This window comes from Symphalangus syndactylus, chromosome 14 (assembly GCF_028878055.3).
Source record: "Symphalangus syndactylus isolate Jambi chromosome 14, NHGRI_mSymSyn1-v2.1_pri, whole genome shotgun sequence".
Classification (NCBI taxonomy): Eukaryota; Metazoa; Chordata; class Mammalia; order Primates; family Hylobatidae; genus Symphalangus; species Symphalangus syndactylus.
The window spans coordinates 89,051,236-89,075,402 of record NC_072436.2 but is presented as its reverse complement, the minus strand read 5'-3'; the positions used below and the strand labels follow the sequence as shown (position 1 = coordinate 89,075,402).

Here is a 24,167-nt window from a genome sequence, read left to right as displayed (position 1 = left end):
AGGTAAATAAGCAAACAAATGACATTGTGAATGTATATTAAGGAGATTAAAGTAAATGTAAGCTAATGAGCCCCAAGTGTGGTTTTTGAAAATGATGGTTCTTAAAGACTAATATCTCTCTCAAAGTAGATTTATTTTTGTTAGTTGTTTGGTGTTGAGTGATGTATGTATTTTGTCTTAGTTCTTGACCTCTGAGAAAAGAACATTTTTATATGGATATATTATGCCCTTTTGTTCAATAAAAAATACCATGAGTCCAGATGTCCTTACATAGCTTAAGATGTCATTTTAACTCTTAATAGATCCAGGCCTTCCAAGAAGCTGATACACTCTCATCAATACAAGATGTCAAATTCATGATAAATAGCCTTTTAAAAATTAGATTTGGGTTAAAAAAATTGATAAAGAGCCATAACATTTAACCATCATAAAAATGAATCTGCCTTGACATTTATTTCATAAATTAAGATGTTTTAAAGTTCTATGAGGCCAAAGGCTAATACTTAGTAAGATAATCCCCTGTTCTCTAGACACAATAAAACACTTGCTATCAAATCCTAATACTAATGCTGGTTAGCATTTTACAGTGTTTTCTGTTTTTCAATGAAATTTTTCAAATATACTTGGTTTTATCCTCACAGCAACCCTGTGACATAAGTAAAGATATACTGGGCCTATTTTACAGATGAAGAAATAGTGATGCAGAAAGAATTAAATGGTTTAACCAAAGTTACAAAACAAGTTGGGGATTTTAATTCCACTTACTGATTCTTCTAGAAGTGCTTTTCCTGCTCTTCTATACATATTCTCCATGGGAGGAATAACTGTCCTGCTTCCATATGGAATAATAAAAAGTAATTCAATTTAGAAATAAAGCCTGCTACTGCACTGATGTCTACACTAACAGACTATTATTGTATTGTCTGAGGCAATATTTAGGACAGCATAAGGAAATAAAAAATACGGAAATAAAAAAAATGTTTCTGGCATTTTAGAAGGTACCACATACGTATTAACTACCGTCATTTAAATAGAGCATTAGTAGAGTAGAATCCTGGAATGCCGTAGATGGGTAGGAATACTGAGAGTAAACACTTGTAGCACATCTACCGTGTGCCTAACATTGTTGTGTTTGATCCTATGAGTTATAAATTATGCATCATTTTTAATTTTACAATAGAGGAAATTGAGTTATGGAAGGGTAATGATTTGTTCCAGACCACAAAGCTCATTCATATTTTCAGTAGCAAATAACTATGAAAGGCAGTATTCAGTTTCTCAGTAAAGGTATGTTTCCCATGAAATGATGTGAATGATTTGCTAGAAAGTGGTAGTGAGTCAAGATTAAAATAGCCTGGTTATTTTACAAAGGATGATATTCGGAGATACAAAAACATACGAAGCTACAGCAAAGATGTTCTCTTATTCTGTCAATGAACCTTTTATGAAACGTAAGAAATGACGGCTGGATGTCAGAAAACTAACAAGAATTATTGAGCTAAATATGTGAATTTTGATTAGAAAATATTAAAGTGCTCATCAGAAATGAGTTTTATAAAAATGACTAAGCATGCCAGTCAAGTGTTGTTTGTTATACTAAGACACTGCTGAACCTCAAAAAAAACAATGGCTCAATTGCCTAGACAAGTATTTGAATAAAAATCATTCAGTTTTATATTGTAAAAATAAACTGTATACCTAATAATAATCATTTTTAAAGCATTAAACTAGGGTAGCAAGTTCAAGTACTCCTTTAAATATAGAGACAGAAAAACACATTAGTTTTGAGAGTGAAATCTAGAGTCAGATCAGACTCCTTATCTTCTAAATGCAGTGTTTTCTCTCACGTTTCCCCAAAAGAGTGAGGATGTTAGGAAGTAAATGTGTGATTAAAAAACTAATGTTTGAATTTGGGGAATATTTTTCTTGATTTTTTTTTCTATTCTTTTGGAAACACAAATCTATTATGAGCCAATGGCATGTTTTCTATATGTAATTTAAAACATGTTATGTTATAGTTCAGTTTGTTTAATTGTACCAAGAATTTTATTTGGAGGGGGGATTAATTACTTTTCTAACTTATTTATGATGTTTTCTACATATTTTATCATGATGTTTCTGTTAGTCTCACTTTTGGATAACTTCTAAACTTCTATAACTTTTGATAACTTTGTGCCTCAGCAACATTAGACTCACATAAATTCAATTACTGTAAATCTTGGAAATTCTAAACCACATGCCATGGGGATTCAGGAGGCAGTCATGCAAAAAAAATAGATTATTTTAAAGCAAATAGACTTTAGAACATTCCAGTCAACATTGTAACATCCAGCTTAGTTTGAAAAAAATATGTCAAATTCATAGTATCTATCATGCTTACTTACAATGTTTGTTCCCAGTATCACTGGATTGTTACCTTAATAGTTACAAAAAAAAAATTGCAACATTTGATGTTTCAAATTCAGTAATAATTTACACTGAAACTGAACATACATTACAAGTAAGTGTGCACTGAACATACTTGAGCAGAATGGATATATTAAAAGCATATGTTAAATGTACAATGCAAATATTTTATATTTTGTTTCAGATTGCTTTCAGTGATACAGCAACAGACTCATGCATAAGCTCATTTTATCATTTTATACAGAACTATGAGGTATATATATATCAGGATATATAATATATAATATATTATATATAATTATATTTATATTATGTATTATATAATTATTTTTATATTATAAAATACATGATATATTATATATATTTATATATTTATATAATATATAAATATAGATTATATATCAACATATGATATATGATATTTTTGTTATATTTTATAATATATTTTATTGTGTATTATGTAATATATATCCTTATTTATAAAAATCAATATAAATAAATATGAATCATATTCCTAAACAACTACTACAATACTAGTTTCATTTAGCCTGTTAGGTATTACTTGCATTTCAGTATTTTTGTTACAACTTCTCATTAGTAAGTGGAAATAAAATTTTATGAAAATCAAATATTTTGCAGGAAATGACTGTGTTAGTAATTACCTACACTACACAGCTGAGGATATTTCTAAGATTAATTATTTTGCTTAGAAAAATCTAGAAACGCCAATCCAATATAGCATTGCCTGATATTAGCTTTACTTCAGTAGCCTTATTGATGTTTAATTTAGTGAAGCAATAAATTTATTTAAAAATGTGTTTCTGCCTGTATTTATTTCCAGGGTCTATTTTATGAAAATCTATTTATAGAATTTTTAAAAATCACATAGTAAAGCATGCATTAGGTTGCACATTACCAATAATTTATAGGGAGGAAGATTACTTCAATAGTTGTTAACACAAGAAAGACAGGCTAATTGCCACAAAACATGTCAATGTAATTTTTATTAATAGTTCCCATCCAATGTAAAAATAACTTGAATGTAGACTATGCATATAAAATATATTTACAATCTTCTTTGCAAGGATGCATATTTGAATACTACATTGCCAGCTTTTTCTTATTAAATTATCATGTTCTTAGTGACAAATAAAATGAAAGAGGGAGTGTGAATAAGAAAATATGTAAATATGTAGAGTGGGGGATTATCACTTGTTTTCCTTTAATACTATGTATTTATATTTTGTCTTGAATTCATTAGGAGAGCAAAGTGAATTGTGTGATTTGGTTAGAGAACAATGCTGCTACAAACACCTGCTCCACTCCAAGGCCAACTGCAGTTTTGAGGTAAGTTATTAATAAATGAAATAAAAAGACAGAAGAGAACCTAATTTAAAAATTAAGAATAATAGGGATAGAGGGAAATGTGTATATTTGAGTTCAATTTGTCAGCTTGCCATTTGCCATAATCCTCTTACCATATTTTACTAGTGTCCAGCAAATAAATGTATAGAATTAATTAACTCACAGATTTTATTTTTTATCCTGATGCCCTTTCTGAACAACTCAAGAAGTAAAATCTCAAATACTTAGAAGGGAAGGTAGAGCTAGGGTGTAAGTTCTTAAGTGGATCATTTGTTTTTTATAAGTGCAACTTTACAACATTTTATGAGAAACTTTTATACCAAATTCATATCTAATTTCATTCAATTATAAATTGCAGCTATCATTAGAAAAAAGTGTTTCTTATTAAAATCAATTCACTTTCTATTTTGAGGAAATTATTTTATTTTATTTGAATTAATGTATCAGTAGAGATTTTCATGAATTAAAAAACAATTTAATATTTCTTTTATCTACTTAGACTGAATAGTAAAATTTATTATATAAAGCCCTGCAACTTATTACTGACCATTGGTGTACTTGAAGTTATACTCCTCCACAGAAGTTTTGGTAATAATTCACAAGAGTGTAATGAGTAAGAATTGTTTCCTAGAAATAGACTGAGAGTTAGGCAATTGACATATTGATAGTAATGATTTAGTTAAGCTTGTTTTGCTTTATTGTATTAAAAGAAGGAAAGTTTAATACATGGCTCCTGGATAGAACTGCTTTTTAGGTTTTCCTATGTACTTAGAAATACAAAGCAAAATTTAAAAGTAACCCTAGAAAGCAACAGCAATGGAGTTAAAGTTTTAAAGATAAAGAAGATGAATATAGCAGAAGCCTATTTTGTAGGATCGGTCCACTTAATAGGGAGGAATTTGTCTAAAACACAAAAGTTTAAGTGGTGACTAGGTTTTGAAAGGGCTTATCAATTTTGACTGGTGAAAACTTAAATACTCACTTGTTACTTTCTAATATGTGAGTCACCTTTCATTCAAGTAATATTTATTAACTGTTATATACCACATTCTAATTAAGGCATTAGGATAAAACAGTAGACGTAAAAAGTCCCAACTATCAAGGAGTATCCTATGAGGTAGACAGGGTACATGACTAAATTAAATAATGGTAACAATAATAATACAATATGACAACCAACGTTTTGGCCTAAGCACAAAACACATATCAAATTATTTAACCTTCATACCAATACTATGAGGCAATTACTAGTAGGATTTCTATTGTATAAATATGGAAACTGAAATATTCTGCTAAGTAATTTGCCCAAAATCACACTCTAGTAAAATACAGAACTGGTAAAGAGAAATATCACCACTGAAGAATATAGAGGTATCACATAAGTACATGAAAAGACGTTCAACTCCATTAGTTATTTAGATAATTAAAAACACAATGAGATAACACCATCCGGGAATGTAAAATGATACAGCCATTCTCACAAACAACTTAGCAGTTTCTTAAAAACGAAACACATAATTGGTGGAAAACCCAGCAATTGCACTCCTGGTAATTTATCCCAGAGAAATGAACATCTGTACATGAATGTTGATAACAGTTTTATTAGTAATAGACAAAAACTGGAGACAACCCAGCTGCTCTTCAACTGATTAATTGTAAACAAATTGTGACACATCCGTACCATGAAATACTATTTGGCAATAAAAAGAAACAAAGTAGTGATTCAGCAACCTGGATAAATCCCTGGTGAATTACGTTGAGTTACAAAGATCAATTCCATAGGGTTACCTACTGCGTGATTTTGTTTACGTAACATTCATGAAATAACAAAGTTGTAATGATGGAGAACAGATTAATGGTTGCCGGGATTTAAGAATGGTGTGGAATAGTAAGAAATAGGATGTGGTTATAAAGGGTAACGTGAGGGATCCTAGTTTTGATGGAAATGTTCTGTATCTTGGCTATATCAATGACTATATCCTGGCACAGTGTTGCAATTAGGAGATATCAATTAAAGGATTTATATAATCTGTATTATTTTCTACAATTTAACACGAATATTACAATTATCTCAAAATAAAAAGTTTAAAATAGTAAAAGGATATAAAATATATACCATGTTAAACTAATCAAAAGTAAGTCTGAATAGTTTTTTTAATGAATGTCAGAAACTTAATTTAATAGTCAAAAAAATGTTACCAGAGATAGAGAATGTCATTTCATAAACATAAAATGGCTCATTCATCAAAAGGGCATAAAAATTCTAAACATTTATGTACCTAATGGCATAATGTTAATAATATGAAGAAGAACTTTTGAAACTAAAAGGAGAAAAAAGCACATCAAAATTATTGTCAGCGATTTCAGCACTCTCAATAACTGATAAAACAGGTAGACAGAAAATCAGTAAGACTGTAGAAAATTCAATCAATAGTCTAAAAACAACAAACATGTCTATTGATACTTAAAAACCATACCACCTAACAACAGAATACAACAGTAGAGTACAGATTATTTTCCCATTATTTTCAAATGCCTTTATAATATTTATCAAGATGGAACATCTTCTAGGACATAAAACAAGACTACATAAATGTAAAAGAATTCGAGTGATACAAAATAATAATTAGAAATCAAGAAGAGAAAGATAACTATAAGAGCTCTAAATATTTGGAATTTAAATAAACTTTTAAATGTAAGTCAAAGATGAAATTAAAACTAAATATCTAAGGTATTTTGAACTAAATATAAAAACACAACATGTCAAATTTTGTGGAATACCACTAGATCACTATTTAGAGCTGTATGTAGAGCAGTCAATACCCAATAATATATAAAAATAAAGGTCTTAAATCAGTGCATAGTACTGACATAAAGATACAAATAAAAAAGATAAACAGAAAAGAACAGAGAGTCCACAAACAGATCCACGTATATATGAACAACTGATTTATAACTCAGGTAAAAAAAACAATTCAATGGAGATTGTATTTTGTTTTCAACAAATAATGACAGAAATAAATTATTTATCCATAAGCATAAAAATAAAATACCTCACACCATTGATTAAAAATTAACTAAAAAATCATAGACCTACATTTAAAACCTAAAATTACATCTAGAAGAACACACAGGAAAATAACCTCTGTAACCTTAAAATAAGAACTATTTTTGATACAATACTATAAGTGTGATTCATATTAGAGCAAACTCATAAATCTATCTTCAATTTCATTCTTAAAGTTAGGAGAATAAAAGGCCAGCCACAGAGCAAGAAGAACTATTTCCACTATATATATCTGGTGAAGGAATAATAATTAGAATATGTCTGGAACTCTTAAAATTCATTGATAGTAAGCTAACAACCCAATTAAAAGACAAGGGCAAAAAACCTGAACAGCCACATTACCAGAGAAGGTGTACTTATTTGATGGCAAACAAGCATGTGAAAAGACGTAAATAACTGGCCGGGCGCGGTGGCTCACGCTTGTAATCCCAGCACTTTGGGAGGCCGAGGCGGGCGGATCACGAGGTCAGGAGATCGAGACCACGGTGAAACCCCGTCTCTACTAAAAATACAAAAAATTAGCCGGGCGTGGTGGCGGGCGCCTGTAGTCCCAGCTACTCGGAGAGGCTGAGGCAGGAGAATGGCATGAACCCGGGAGGCGGAGTTTGCAGTGAGCCGAGATTGCGCCACTGCACTCCAGCCTGGGTGACAGAGCAAGACTCCGTCTCAAAAAAAAAAAAAAAAAAAAAAAAGAAAAGACGTAAATACACATTAGTTATTAGAACAAGGCAAATGACAACCACAATGAGATACCATTATAACGACTACACATCTATTAAAATGGCTAAAGTTAAAGAGACTGACTATATCAATGGTTGACAAGGGTGTGGAATGACGGAAACTCAAACATTGCTCCTAGGTATGTAAAAAGGAACAACAAATTTGGGAAACAGTTTGACAGTTTCTGAAAAAGTTAACCCACACCTGCCATATGATTCACATACACCATACCAAATACTTATTACAAATATATTATTGTAATCATAAGTTTCATTTCTCTGAAATAATTATTTGGTATGGAATATGTAAATCATAAGGTTTATTCATAATTGTCTTGAAGACAACTCAAATGTTTATTAACAAGTGAAATTGTGGTACATTCATGAAATCAAAAGCTACCCAGCACAAACTTAAAAAAGAATAAAATATTGATACAAACTACAACATGGATGAACCTGAAAAGAGTTATGTTGAGTGAAATAATCCAGACAAAAAAGAGAATATATTGCATGATTTCATTATGTAATATTCTAGTAACTGCAAAGTTATCGGTATTGCCAGAAAGTTGGTCAGTGATTTTCTGGAGATGAAAGTGAGTGTAGGAAAAAGTGAGAAAGAGAGATTAAAAAGAGGCAAGAAGAAAATATCAAAAATATATAAAAAATCCAAACAATTCAACAGTAAGAAAACAAATAACCAACTTTTTAATTGGGCAAAGGAAATAAATAGACATTTTTCAAAAGACTACATGGAAATGATTGACAGGTATATGAAAAAAATATTCACCATCACTAATCATCAGGGAAATGCAAGTTGAAGCAACAGTGAGATGTCACTGCACAGCTGTTAGAATGGCTACTATCAAAAAGATTTTAAAAATAAATGCTGGCATGGATGTGGAGCCCTTGTATACTGTTAGTGGGAAAGTCAGTAAAGCCATTATAGAAAATATATGGAGATTCCTCAAAAAATTAATATCGTCCCCCAATTCTCCACTGCTGGTTATATCAAAAGATATGAAGTCAGTATGTCAACAAGGTGTCTGTACTCCCATGTTCATTGCAGCATTATTCACAACAGCCAAGACATTAAATCAATCTATGTCTATCAATGGATGAGGTATGAAGTACACACACACACACACACACACACACACACACACACACACTACTATTCCGCTTTTAAAAAGCTTTTTATATTTGTCTATGTCATTTACAACTACATAGACAAATATAGAGAAAATTATGCTAAGTAAAATAAGACACAGAAAGAGAAATACTGTAAAATCTAACTTATACAGAGGATCTAAAGCAGTCAAACTTGTAGAAGCAGAGTAGACAAATGGTGACAAGAAGCTGGGGAAAGAAAGAACTGGGGAGACGTTGGTCAAAGGATACAAAACTTCAGTTCAACAGAGGGAATAGATTCATGAAGTCTTTTGTACATCATGGAGATGATTATTAAAAACCATATATTGTCAATCTAAAACTTTCTATGATAGTATGTTTTAAGTGTTCTCACCACAAAAAAATCATAAGTATAGGAGGTACTGTATATGTTAATTAGCTTGATTTCATAAGCCATTCTACAGTATATACATTTATCAGAACGTTGTCTACCAAAAATATGTACAATTTTTTATTTGTGAATTTTTTTTAAATAAAAAGAATAGGCAAGAGGAATCTTGTTCCTTATCTTTATTGTGTGATTGTTTCATATATACTTATATATTTTAAAACTTGTAAATTGTACACTTGAAATGCATGCAATTTGTTGCACATTAATTATGTATTCATAAATCAGTTAACAAGACTGATCTAGTTTTAGACACATTTTCTAAATATGAAATAGGCATTTTGAACGTAGACGTTTTTTCTTTCACTGTGCTTTATTGAGAAACATATAAAGCCTAAATTGTATAGTGTATGTTTCCAAGGGAATTCAGGTGTACATTCCCTTGCTTCCAGTAGCTTGAATGTTTTAACCTCCCAGAACAGATGGCATTAAGCTCTCTGAATTGAAACCTCTAGAGCTAAAACTCCTCAAATTTTCTTGCTCTGAAGGTCAGCATTGTGTACTTACATCTCTTCTTGTTTGTCTTATGCTCATTTCTTATATCTCAGTTCTCATTTTTTTAACTTCTGTATGAACTATTTAATTTTGCATGATAATAATTAAGCCAGCCTTTATTGTTCTTTACTTCTGGCTTATTTTTAACCTGAGTCACATTCAATTTTGCACAAGTCATAAAATCAATCATGTCACTAAAACAAATAGTTTTAACATAGTAATGCATCAATTTGGAAATGTGGGAAAGTGTTAGGTTTCTGAACTGTCAAAATTTCTGGTTTTCTTACTTTAACATTATATTCATTTAAGTTTATTACTTGAGTAAAATTTTTATTATTTTTAATTGAGGTAAACACATTATTTCCTTATAGCATAAGTAATCTTTTTATTATAGTGTTTGCTGAGACTATATGGTAGGCATCTTTCTTTGTTTGTGTTGCTATAAAGGAATAATATTTAAGGCTGGGTAATTTATAAAGAAGACAGGTTTATTTGGCTCATAGTTCTACTGGCTGTACAAAAAAGCATGGCACTGATAACTGCTTGTGCTGAGTGACACAGGCTACTTCCACTCATGGCAGTAGGCAAAAAGGAGAATGTGTGTGCACAGATTACATGGCAAGAGAGGAAACAAAAGTTAGAGTAGAGGTTCTAGTCTCTTTTTAACAACCAGCTCTAATGGGAACTAACAGAGCAAGAACTGACTGACATCCATTCCAGGGAGAGCATTAATCTACCATAAGGGATCCATTCCCATGACCCAAACAACTCCTATGAGGCCCCACCTGCAACATTGGAAATCAAATTTCAACTTGAGGTTTGAGGGAACAAACATCCAGCTACAGCAGTAAGCATTTATATTTTGGGTAACTCGTATTTCAAATAGTTTTCACAGAATCAAGTGCAAATCATTATTTATGTACCATGATACATATAGCTATATAATGAAGAGAGAAGAGTGATAGAAGTAAAAGTCTATAGTAACTTTATAAACGAGATAATATTTGATATTAATGTCTTCTGAAATATATCAATGCAGGTCTAAAGGAATGCAAGCTATAATATTCCACTTAAATATATTTATAAACAATAATTTTATTTTATTGTGAATTGTATAAAATTATGTATTTAAAATTATTTAACATTCCTAGTATTAGTACAATATTACGGTTTTTAACCTTGTCCTTATTTATAAATTATTTAATTCAGTAATATTTTCTGAATTTGACTTACTTCCTTCTCAAAATCCTCTAGATAAACATGCATAATAAAAAGGTTAACTAAGACAAAAAACAAACAAACAAACAAACAAACAAAAAAACTAAGACTATCAACTTGAGTTTTTTTTTTTTCACTTTTTTTTTTTTCATTTTTATACTTTAAGTTCTAGGGTACATATGCACAATGGGCAGGTTTGTTACATATGTATACATGTGCCATGTTGGTGTGCTGCACCCATTAACTCATTATTTACATTAGGTATTTCTCCTAATGCTATCCCTTCCCACTCCCCACGCCCCAGGACAGGCACTAGTCTGTGATATTCCCTGCCCTTTGTCCAAGTGTTCTCATTGTCCAGTTCCCACCTATGAGTGAGAATATGTGGTGTTTGGTTTTCTGTCCTTGCGATAGTTTGCTCAGAATGATGGTTCCCAGCTTCATCCATGTCACTACAAAGGACAAGAACTCATCCTTTTTTATGGCTGCATAGTATTCTGTGGCGTATGTGTGCCATATTTTCTTAATCCAGTCTATCACTGATGGACATTTGGGTTGATTCCAAATCTTTGCTATTGAGAATGGTGCCGCAGTAAACAAAAGTGTGCCTGTGACTTTATAGCAGCATGATTTATAATCCTTTGGGTATATACTCACTAATGGGATGGCTGGGTCAAATGGTATTTCTAGTTCTAGATCCTTGAGGGATCACCACACTGTCTTCCACAATGGTTGAACTAGTTTACAGTCCCATCAACAGTATAAAAGCATTCTTATTTCTCCACATCCTCTCCAGCACCTGTTATTTCCTGACTTTTTAATGATGGCCATACTAACTGCTGTGAGACGGTATCTCATTGTGGTTTTGATTTGCATTTCTCTGATGGCCAGTGATGATGAGCACTTTTTCATGTGTCTTTTGGCTGCATAAATGTCTTCTTTTGAGAAATGTCTGTTCATATCCTTCACCCACTTTTTGGTGGAGTTCTTTGCTTTTTTCTTGTAAATTTGTTTAAGTTTCTTGTAGATTCTGGCTATTAGCCCTTTGTCAGGTGGGTAGATCGCAAAAATTTTCTCCCATTTTGTAGGTTGCCTGTTCACTCTGATGGTAGTTTCTTTTGCTGTGCAGAAGCTCTTTAGTTTAATTAGCTCCCATTTGTCTATTTTGGCTTTTGTTGCCATTGCTTTTGGTGTTGTAGACATGAAGTCCTTGCCTACGCCTATGTCCTGAATGGTATTGCCTAGGTTTTCTTCTAGGGTTTTTATGGTTTTAGGTCTAACATTTAAGTCTTTAATCCATCTTGAATTAATGTTTGTGTAAGGTGTAAGGAAGGGATCCAGTTTCAGCTTTCTACATATGACTAGCCAGTTTTCCCAGCACCATTTATTAAATAGGGAATCCTTTCCCCATTTCTTGTTTTTTTTTTTCTGATTTTTTAAAGATCAGATGGTTGTAGATGTGTGGTATTATTTCTGAGAGCTCTGTTCTGTTCCATTGGTCTATATCTCTGTTTTGGTACCAGCACCATGCTGTTTTGGTTACTGTAGCCTTGTAGTATAGTTTGAAGTCAGGTAGCATGATGCCTCTTGCTTTGTGCTTTTTGCTTAGGATTGTCTTGGCATTGTGGGCTCTTTTTTTGGTTCCATGTGAACTTTAAAGTAGTTTTTTTCCAATTCTGTGAAGAAAGTCATTGGTATTTTGATGGGGATGGCATTGAATCTATAAATTACCTTGGGCAGTATGGCCATTTTTACGATATTGATTCTTCCAATACATGAGCATGGAATGTTCTTCCAGTTGTTTGTGTCTTCTTTTATTTCCTTGAGCAGTGGTTTGCTGTTCTCCTTGAAGAGGTCCTTCATATCCCTTGTAAGTTGGATTCCTAGGTATTTTATTCTCTTTCAAGCAATTGTGAATGGGAGTTCATTCATGATTTGGCTCTCTGTTTGTCTGTTATTGGTGTATAGGAATGCTTGTGATTTTTGCACATTGATTTTGTATCCTTAGACTTTGCTGAAGTTGCTTATCAGCTTAAGGAGATTTTGGGCTGAGACAATGAGGTTTTCTTTTTTTAAATTATTATTATACTTTAGGTTTTAGGGTACATGTGCACAATGTGCAGGTTTGTTACATATGTATCCATGTGCCATGTTGTTTTGCTGCACCCATTAACTCATCATTTAGCATTAGGTATATCACCTAATGCTGTCCCTCCCCCCTCCCCCCACCCCACAACAGTCCCTGAAGTGTGATGTTCCCATGCGGTGTTTGGTTTTTTGTCCTTGTGATAGTTTACTGAGAATGATGTTTTCCAGTTTCATCCATGTCCCTACAAAGGACATGAACTCATCATTTTTTTATGGCTACATAGTATTCCATGGTGTATATGTGCCACATTTTCTTAATCCAGTCTATCGTTGTTGGACATTTGGGTTGGTTCCAACTCTTTGCTATTGTGAATAGTGCCGGAATAAACATACGTGTGCATGTGTCTTTATAGCAGCATGATTTATAGTCCTTTGGGTATATACCCAGTAATGGGATGGCTAGGTCAAAAGGTATTTCTAGTTCTAGATCCCTGAGGAATTGCCACACTGACTTCCACAATGGTTGAACTAGTTTCTAGTCCCACCAACAGGGTAAAAGTGTTCCTATTTCTCCACATCCTCTCCAGCACCTGTTGTTTCCTGACTTTTTAATGATGGCCATTCGAACTGGTGTGAGATGGTATCTCATTGTGGTTTTGATTTGCATTTCTCTGATGGCCAGTGATGATGAGCATTTTTTCATGTGTTTTTTGGCTACATAAATGTCTTCTTTTGAGAAGTGTCTGTTCATGACCTTTGCCCACTTTTTGATGGGGTTGTTTGTTTTTTTCCTGTAAATTTGTTGGTGTTCATTGTAGATTCTGGATATGAGCCCTTTGTCAGATGAGTAGGTTGCAAAAATTTTCTCCCATTCTGTAGGTTGCCTATTCACTCTGATGGTAGTTTCTTTTGCTGTGCAGAAGCTCTTTTGTTTAATTAGATACCATTTGTCAATTTTGGCTTTTGTTGCCATTGCTTTTGATATTTTAGACATGAAGTCCTTGCCCACGCCTATGTCCTGAATGGTATTGCTAGGTTTTCTTGTAGGATTTTAATGGTTTTAGGGCTAACATGTAAGTCTTTAATCCATCTTGAATTAATTTTTGTATAAGGTGTAAGGAAGGGATCCAGTTTCAGCTTTCTACATATGGCTAGCCAGTTTTCCCAGCACCATTTATTAAATAGGGAATCCTTTCCCCATTTCTTGTTTTTGTCAGGTTTGTCAAAGATCAGATAGTTGTAGATATGCAGCATTATTTCTGAGGGCTCTGTTCTGTTCCATTGATCTATGTCTCTGTTGTGGTACCAGTACCATGCTGTTTTGGTTACTGTAGCCTTGTAGTATAGTTTGAAGTCAGGTAGCGTGATGCCTCCAGCTTTGTTCTTTTGGCTTAGGATTGACTTGGCGATGCAGGCTCCTTTTTGGTTCCATATGAACTTTAAAGTAGTTTTTTCCAATGCTGTGAAGAAAGTCATTGGTAGCTTGATGGGGATGGCATTGAATCTATAAATTACCTTGGGCAGTATGGCCATTTTGACGATATTGATTCTTCCAACCCATGAGCATGGAATGTTCTTCCATTTGTTTGTATCCTCTTTTATTTCATTGAGCAGTGGTTTGTAGTTCTCCTTGAAGAGGTCCTTCACATCCCTTGTAAGTTGGATTCCTAGGTATTTTATTCTCTTTGAAGCAATTGTGAATGGGAGTTTACTCATGATTTGGCTCTCTGTCTGTGATTGGTGTACAAGAATTCTTGTGATTTTTGTACATTGATTTTGTATCCTGAGACTTTGCTGAAGTTGCTAATCAGCTTAAGGAGATTTTGGGCTGAGACAATGGGGTTTTCTAGATATATAATCATGTCATCTGCAAACAGGGACAATTTGACTTCCTCTTTTCCTAATTGAATACCTTTTATTTTCTTCTCCTGCCTGATTGCCCTGGCCAGAACTTCCAGCACTATGTTGAATAGGAGTGGTGAGAGAGGGTATCCCTGTCTTGTGCCAGTTTTCAAAGGGAATGCTTCCAGTTTTTGCCCATTCAGTATGATATTGGCTGTGGGTTTGTCATAGATAGTTCTTATTATTTTGAGATATGTCCCATCAATACCTAATTTATTGAGAGTTTTTAGCATGAAGGGTTGTTGAATTTTGTCAAAGGCCTTTTCTGCATCTATTGAGATAATCATGTGGTTTTTGTCTTTGGTTCTGCTTATATGCTGGATTACATTTATTGATTTGCATATGTTGAACCAGCCTTGCATCCCAGGGATGAAGCCCACTTGATCATGGTGGATAAGCTTTTTGATGTGCTGCTGGATTCGGTTTGCCAGTATTTTATTGAGGATTTTTGCATCAATGTTCATCAAGGATATTGGTCTGAAATTCTCTTTTTTGGTTATGTCTCTGCCAGGCTTTGGTATCAGAACGATGCTGGCCTCATAAAATGTGTTATGGAGGATTCCCTCTTTTTCTGTCAATTGGAATAGTTTCAGAAGGAATGGTACCAGTTCCTCCTTGTACCTCTGGTAGAATTTGGCTGTGAATCCATCAGGTCCTGGATTCTTTTTGGTTGGTAAGCTATTGATTATTGCCACAATTACAGAGCCTGTTATTGGTCTATTCAGAGATTCAACTTCTTCCTGGTTTAGTCTTGGGAAGGTGTATTTGTCGAGGAATTTATCCATTTCTTCTAGATTTTCTAGTTTATTTGCATAGAGGTGTTTGTAGTATTCTCTGATGGTAGATTGTATTTCTGTGGGATCGCTGGTGATATCCCCTTTTTCATTTTTTGTTGCATCTATTTGATTCTTCTCTCTTTTCTTCTTTATTAGTCTTGCTAGCAGTGTATCAATTTTGTTGATCTTTTCAAAAAACCAGCTCCTGGATTCATTAATTTTTAGAAGGGTTTTTTGTGTCTCTATTTCCTTCATTTCTGCTCTGATTTTAGCTATTTCTTGCCTTCTGCTAGCTTTTGAATGTGTTTGCTCTTGCTTTTCTAGTTCTTTTAATTGTGATGTTAGGGTGTCAATTTTGGATCTTTCCTGCTTTCTCTTGTGGGCATTTAGTGCTATAAATTTCCCTCTACACACTGCTTTAAATGTGTCCCAGAGATTCTGGTATGTTGTGTCTTTGTTCTCGTTGGTTTCAAAGAACATCTTTATTTCTGCCTTCATTTCATTATGTACCCAATAGTCATTCAGGAGCAGGTTGTTCAGTTTCCATGTAGTTGAGCAGTTTTGAGTGAGTTTCTTAATTCTGAGTTCTAGTTTGATTGCACTGTGGTCTGAGAGACAGTTTGTTACAATTTCTGTTCTTTTACTTTTGCTGAGGAAAGCTTTACTTCCAACTATCAGGTCAATTTTTGAATAGGTGTGGTGTGGTGCAGAAGAAAATGTATATTCTGTTGATTTGGGGTGGAGAGTTCTGTAGATGTCTATTAGGTCCACTTTGTGCAGAGCTGAGTTCAATTCCTGGATATCCTTGTTAACTTTCTGTCTTGTTGATCTGTCTAATGTTGACAGTGGGGTGTTAAAATCTCCCATTATTATCATGTGGGAGTTTATGTCCCTTTGTAGGTCACTCAGGACTTGCTTTATGAATCTGGGTGCTCCTGGGTTGGGTGCATATATATTTAGGATAGTTAGCTCTTCTTGTTTAATTGATCCCTTTACCATTATGTAATGGCCTTCTTTGTCTCTTTTGATCTTTGTTGGTTTAATGTCTGTTTTATCAGAGACTAGGAATGCAACCCCTGCCTTTTTTTGTTTTCCATTTGCTTGATAAATCTTCCTCCATCCCTTTATTTTGAGTCTATGTGTGTCTCTGCATGTGAGATGGGTTTCCTGAATACAGCACACTGATGGGTCTTGACTCCTTATCCAATTTGCCAGTCTGTGTCTTTTAATTGGAGCATTTAGCCCATTTACATTTAAAGTTAATATTGTTATGTGTGAATCTGATCCTGTCATTATGATGTTAGTTGGTTATTTTGCTCGTTAGTTGATGCAGTTTCTTCCTAGCCTCGATGGTCTTTACAATTTGGCATGTTTTTGCAGTGGCTGGTACCAGTTGTTCCTTTCCATGTTTAGTGCTTCCTTCAGGAGCTCTTCTAAGGCAGGCCTGGTGGTGACAAAATCACTCAGCATTTGCTTGTCTGTAAAATATTTTATTTCTCCTTCACTTATGAAGCTTAGTTTGGCTGGATATGAAATTCTGGGTTGAAAATTCTTTTCTTTAAGAATGTTAAATTTCGGCCCCTACTCTCTTCTGGCTTGTAGAGTTTCTGCCGAGAGATCCGCTGTTAGTCTGATGGGCTTCCCTTTGTGGGTAACCCAATCTTTCTCTCTGGCTGCCCTTAACATTTTTTCCTTCATTTCAACTTTGGTGAATCCGACAATCATGTGTCTTGGAGTTGCTCTTCTCGAGGAGTATCTTTGTGGTGTTTTCTGTATTTCCTGAATCTGAATGTTGTCCTGCCTTGCTAAATTGGGGAAGTTCTCCTGGATAATATCTTGCAGAGTGTTTTCCAACTTGGTTCCATTCTCCCCATCATTTTCAGGTACACCAATCAGATGTAGGTTTCGTCTTTTCACATAGTCCCAAATTTCTTGGAGGCTTTGTTCATTTCTTTTTATTCTTTTTTCTCTAAACTTCCCTTCTCGCTTCATTTCATTCATTTCATCTGCCATCACTGATACCCTTTCTTCCAGTTGATCCCATCAGCTACCGAGGCTTCTGCAGTCTTCGCGTAATTCTCGATATTTGGCTTTCAGCTCCATCAGCTCCTTTAAGCCCTTCTCTCCATTGGTTATTCTAGTTATCCATTCGTCTAATTTTTTTTCAAAGTTTTTAACTTCTTTGCTATTGTTTTGAATTTCCTCCCGTAGCTCGGAGTAGTTTGATCATCTGAAGCCTTCTTCTTTCAACTCGTCAAAGACATTGTCCGTCCAGCTTTGTTCCATTGCTGGTGAGGAACTGCGTTCCTTTGGAGGAGGAGAGGTGCTCTGCTTTTTAGAGTTTCCAGTTTTTCTGCTCTGTTTTTTCCCCATCTTTGTGGTTTTATCTACTTTTGGTCTTTGATGATGGTGATGTACAGATGGGTTTTTGGTGTGGATGTCCTTTCTGTTTGTTAGTTTTCCTTCTCCCAGACAGGACCCTCAGCTGCAGGTCTGTTGGAGTTTGCCAGAGGTCCACTCCAGACCCTGTTTGGCTGGGTGTCAGCAGCGGTGGCTGCTGAACAGCAGATTTTCGTGAGACTACAAATTCAGCTGTCTGATAGCTCCTCTGGAAGTTTTGTCTCAGAGGAGTACCCGGCCGATTGAGATGTCAGTCTGTCCCTACTGGGGGGTGCCTCCCAGTTAGGCTGCTCGGAGGTCAGGGACCCACTTTAGGAGGCAGTCTGTCCGTTCTCAGATCTCCAGCTGTGTGCTGGGAGAACCACTACTCTCTTCAAAGCTGTCAGTCAGACAGGGACATTTAAGTCTGCAGAGGTTCCTGCTGAATTTTTGTTTGTCTGTGTCCTGCCCCCAGAGGTGGAGCCTATAGATGCAGGCAGGCCTCCTTGAGCTGTGGTGGGCTCCACCCAGTTCGAGCTTCCTGGCTGCTTTGTTTACCTAAGCAAGCCTGGGCAATGGCGGACGCCCCTCTCCCAGCCTCGCTGCCACCTTCCAGTTTGATCTCAGACTGCTGTGCTAGCAGTCAGCAAGACTCCGTGGGCATAGGACCCTCCGAGCCAGGTGCAGGACACAATCTCCTGGTGTGCCGTTTTCCAGGCCCATTGGAAAAGTGCAGTATTAGGGTGGGACTGACCCGATTTTCCAGGTGCCATCTGTTACCCCTTTCTTTGACTAGGAAAGGGAACTCCCTGACCCCTTTCGCTTCCTGAGTAAGGCAATGCCTCGCCCTTCCTCGGCTCACACACAGTGCTCTGCACTGACTTTCCTGCACCCACTGTTTGGCACTCCCTAGTGAGGTGAACCTGGTACCTCAAACGGAAATGCAGAAATCACCCATCTTCTGTGTTGCTCAGGCTGGGAGCTGTAGACCGGAGCTGTTCCTATTTGGCCATCTTTGCTCCACCCCCCGACAGTGAGGTTTTCTAAATATACAATCATGTCATCTGCAAACAGGGACAATTTGACTTCCTCTTTTCCTAATTGAATACCATTTATTTCTTTCTCCTGCCTGATTGCCCTGGCCAGAACTTCCAACACTATGTTGAATAGGAGTGGTGAGAGAGGGCATCCCTGTCTTGTGCCAGTTTTCAAAGGGAATGCTTCCAGTTTTTGCCCATTCAGCATGATATTGGCTGTGGGTTTGTCATAAATAGTTCTTATTATTTTGAGACACATCCCATCGATATCTAGTTTATTGAGAGTTTTTAGCATGAAGGGTTGTTGAATTTTGTCAAAGGCCTTTTCTACACCTATTGAGATAATCATGTGGTTTTTGTCTTTGGTTCTGTTTACATGCTGGATTACATTTATTGATTTGCATATGTTGAACCAGCCTTGCATCCCAGGGATGAAGCCCACTTGATCATGGTGGATAAACTTTCTGATGTTCTGCTGGATTCGGTTTGCCAGTATTTTATAAAGAATTTTTGCATTGATATTCATCAGGGATATTGGTCTAGAATTCTCTTTTTTGGTTGTGTCTCTGCCCGGCTTTGGTATCAGAATGATGCTGGCCTCATAAAATGAGTTAGGGAGGATTCTGTCTTTTTCTATCGATTGGAATAGTTTCAGAAGGAATGGTCCCAGCTCCTCCTTGTACCTCTGGTAGAATTTGGCTGTGAATCCATCTGGTCCTGGACTTTTTTTGGTTGGTGGGCTATTAATTATTGCCTAAATTTCACAGCCTGTTATTGGTCTATTCAGGGATTCAAATTCTTCCTGGTTTAGTCTTGGGAGGGTGTATGTGTTGAGGAATTTATCCATTTCTTCTAGATTTTCTAGGTTATTTGTGTATAGGTGTTTATCGTATTGTCTGATGGTAGTTTGTATTTCTGTGGAATCGGTGGTGATATCCCCTTTATCATTTTTTATTGTGTCTATTTGATTCTTCTCTTTTCTTCTTTATTAGTCTTGCTAGCAGTGTATCAATTTTGTTGATCTTTAAAAAAAAAAAAACCAGCTCCTGGATTCATTGATATTTTGAAGGGCTTTTTGTGTCTCTATCTCCTTCAGTTCTGCTCTGACTTTAGTTATTTCTTGCCTTCTGCTAGCTTTTGAATGTGTTTGCTCTTCTTTCTCTAGTGATGTTAGGGTGTCAATTTTGGATCTTTCCTGCTTTCTCTTGTGGGCATTTAGTGCTATAAATTTCCCTCTACACACTGCTTTAAATGTGTCCCAGTGATTCTGGTATGGTGTGTCTATTTTCTCATTGGTTTCATTGAACATCTTTATTTCTGCCTTCATTTCATTATGTACCCAGTAATCATTCAGGAGCGGGTTGTTCAGTTTTCATGTAGTTGAGCAGTTTTGAGTGAGCTTCTTAAAAGTGAGTTCTAGTGTGATTGCACTGTGGTCTGAGAGACAGTTTGTTATGATTTCTGTCATTTTACATTTGCTGAGGCATGCTTTACTTCCAACTATGTGGTCAATTTTGGAATAAGTGTGATGTGGTGCTGAGAAGATTGTATATTCTGTTGATTTGGGGTGGAGAGTTCTGTAGATGTATCTTAGGTCCACTGGGTGCAGAGCTGAGTTCAAGTCCTGGATATCCTTGTTAACTTCCTGTCTTATTGCTCTGTCTCATGTTGACAGTGGGGTGTTAAAAGTTTCCCATTATTATTATGTGAGAGTCTAAGTCTCTTTGTAGGTCTCTAAGGAGTTGCTTTATGAATCTGGGTGCTCCTGTATTGGGTGCATATATATTTAGGTTAGTTGGCTCTTCTTGTTGAATTGATTCCTTTACCATTACGTAGTGGCCTTCTCTCTTTTGATATTTGTTGATTTAAAGTCTGCTTTATCAGAGACCAGGTTTGCAACCCCTGCCTTTTTTGTTTTCCATTTGTTGTTTGATCTTCCTCCATCCCTTTATTTTGAGCCTATATGTGTGTCTGCGTGTGAGATGGGTTTCCTGAATACAGCACACTGATGGGTCTTGACTCTTTATCCAATTTTTCCAGTCTATGTCTTTTAATTGGAGCATTTAGCCCATTTACATTTAAGGTTAGTATTGTTATGTGTGAATTTGATCCTGTCATTATGATGTTAGCTGGTTATTTTGCTTATTAGTTGATGCAGTTTCTTCCTAGCATCAATGGTCTTTACAATTTGGCATGTTTTTGCAGTGGCTGGTACTGGTTGTTCCTTTCCATGTTTAGTCCTTCCTTCTGGAGCTCTTGAAAGGCAGGCCCAGTGGTGACAACATCTCTCAGTATTTGCTTGTCTATAAAGGATTTTATTTCTCCTTCACTTATGAAGCTTAGTTTGGCTGGATATGAAATTCTGGGATGAAAATTCTTTTCTTTAATAATGTTGAATATTGGTCCCCACTCTCTTTTGGCTTGTAGAGTTTCTGCTGACAGATCTGCTGTTAGTCTGATGGGCTTCCTTTTGTGGTTAACCCGACCTTTCTCTCTGGCTGCCCTTAACATTTTTTCCTTCATTTCAACCTTGATGAATCTGACAATTATGTGTTTGGGGTTGCTCTTCTCGAGGAGTATCTTTGTGGTGTTCTCTGTATTTCCTGAATTTGAATGTTGGTCTGCCTTGCTAGGTTGGGGAAGTTCTCCTGGATGATATCCTGCAGAGTGTTTTCCAACTTGGTTCCATTCTCCCCATCACTTTCAAGTACACCAAACATGGATTTGGTCTTTTCATATAGTCCCATATTTCTCAGAGGCTTTGCTCATATTTTTTTACTCTTTTTTTCTCTAAAATTCTCTTCTCACTTCATTTCATTCATTTGATCTTCAATCACTGATGCCCTTTCTTCCACTTGATTGAACTGTCTACTGAAGCTTGTGCCTGCATCACGTAGTTCTCTTGACATGGTTTTCAGGTCCATCATGTTATTGAAGGTCTTCTCTATGCCGTTTATTCTAGTTAGCCATTCATCTAATCTTTTTTCAAGGTTTTTATCTTCTTTGTATTGGGTTCAAACATCTTCCTTTAGCTCAGAGAATTTTGTTATTACTGATCTTCTGAGGCCTTCTCTCAACTTGCTAAAGTCATTCTCCATCCAACTTTGTTCCGTTGCTGGTGAAGAGCTATGATCCTTTGGAGGAGAAGAGGTGCTCTGATTTTTAGAATTTTCAGCTCTTCTGTTCTGGTTTCTCCCCATCTATGTGGTTTTATTTACCTTTGGTCTTTGATGATGGTGACCTACAAATGGGGTTTTGATTTGGATGTCCTTTTTTTTACATTGATGCTATTCCTTTCTGTTTGTTAGTTTTCCTTCTAATAGTCAGGACCCTCAGCTGCAGATCTGTTGGAGTTTGCTATAGGCCCACTCCAGACCCTGTTTTCCTGGATATCACCAGCAGTGGCTGTAGAACAGCAAATGTTGCAGAACATCAAATGTTGCTGCCGTATCCTTCCTCTGGGAGCTTTGTCTCAGAGGGGCACCTGGCTGTATGAGGGGTCAGTCTGCCCCTACTGGGAGATTTCTCCCAGTTAGCCTACTCAGGAGTCAGGGAGCCACTTGATGAGGCAGTCTGTCTATACTTTGATCTCAAACTTCATACTGGGAGAACCACTACTCTCTTGAAAGCTGTCAGACAGGGACATTTAAGTCTGCAGAAGTTTCGGCTGCCTTTTGTTCAGCTATGCCCTGCCCCCAGAGGTGGAGTCTACAGAATCAGGCAGGCCTGGTTGAGCTGTGGTGGGCTCCGCCCAGTTCCAGCTTCCTGGCTGTTTTGTGTACCTAGTCAAGCCTCAGCAATGGCGGACGTCCCTCCCCCATCCTCGCTGCTGCCTAGCAGTTCAATCTCGGACTGCTGCACTAGCAGTGAGCAAGGCTCTGTGAGCATGTGACCCACTGAGCCAGGGGCAGGATATAATCTCCTGGTGTGCCATTTGCTAAGACCATTGGAAAAGCACAGTATTAGGGCAGGAATATCCCGAGTTTCCAGGTACCATCTGTCATGGCTTCCCTTGGCTAGGAAAGGGAATTCCCTGACCCCTTGCACTTCCCAGATCAGGCGATGCCCCACCCTGCTTCGGCTCACACTCTATGGGCTGCATCCACTGTCCAGCAAGTCCCAGTGAGATGAACCCAGTAACTCAGCTGGAAATGCAGAAATCACTTGTCTTCTGCATCACTCATGCTGGGAGCTGTAGACTGGAGCTTTTCCTATTCGGCTGTCTTGGAACTGAGAGAAAGCAATTCTTTTTGAGGTTTAAATGACTGCTAGTAAAGTGTATCTTACGTGTGGCGGATGAGGCAGCAGGAGCGGACTGAGTCGCTGAGGCCCATTCACTGTTGGTGGTTGGCATAGTCACCGTGGCACAGAAAGTACTGGGGACCCGAGTAGTTGGGCTGCTTATACAGCATCCAGTAGCCACTGTCCACCTCAACTTGAGTTTTTAACATAAACTTCCTAACTATCAAAGTAAGGTATTTCTCAAGTAAACAAATAAATGAGCAAATGGGTGAATGGGTCAATAAGAGAATGCTAAAATGATACCAATCAGAATGCAGAAAAACAGGTTTGGGTATGAAACAATTGAAATTCTCATACATTGCTGGTGTGAATATAAAATGGTATGGCCATTTTAATACAGATACAATTATGGTTTTGTATTTTTCCTTATTTATAAATGATTGATTTCAACAGTAGTCATTTTCAGATTTTTTATTAGATTCTAGCTGCACTCCTCTAGATAAATAAAAATTCATTAAAAGGGCAACTAAAGGTATCATTTTGAATCTTTAAGTGTTCAAATCATCCTAGGGTATTTTTCAAGTAAAAACAAAAACAAATAGCAAGAAGAAGCTAGTAAAAATGCAATCACACCCTAGTAGTGATCACCTAAAAGTCATATTGTTCATGGTCACTTATTATTCTATCATAAAACTTCATGATATTATCATTGCCCAATTTATTCTCATTGAGGTCAGCAAATAGTCTTGAAAATTTATGAGGTAGAATTTGCAAATCTGGGCTGCTGATGTTTGTGGTGATCAGTGGGTTACAGGATTCCCTTGACAGATTTGTCCTTGTAAAGGAGCTAAGGCTTCCTAAGCAATCCATATTTTCTCAGTTTTACTCATCCAATTT

General features: G+C 36.0%; 1 long non-coding RNA gene across 1 annotated transcript in view; it reads left to right on the top strand.

The window, feature by feature from the left end:
* Positions 1–24,167, top strand: part of LOC134732376 (uncharacterized) — a 1,392,928-nt gene that overhangs the window by 744,103 nt on the left and 624,658 nt on the right. The window contains exon 6 of the long non-coding RNA XR_010115476.1: positions 3,668–3,753. This is a non-coding gene — a long non-coding RNA (uncharacterized lncRNA). The remainder of the gene's footprint in view (positions 1–3,667; positions 3,754–24,167) is intronic.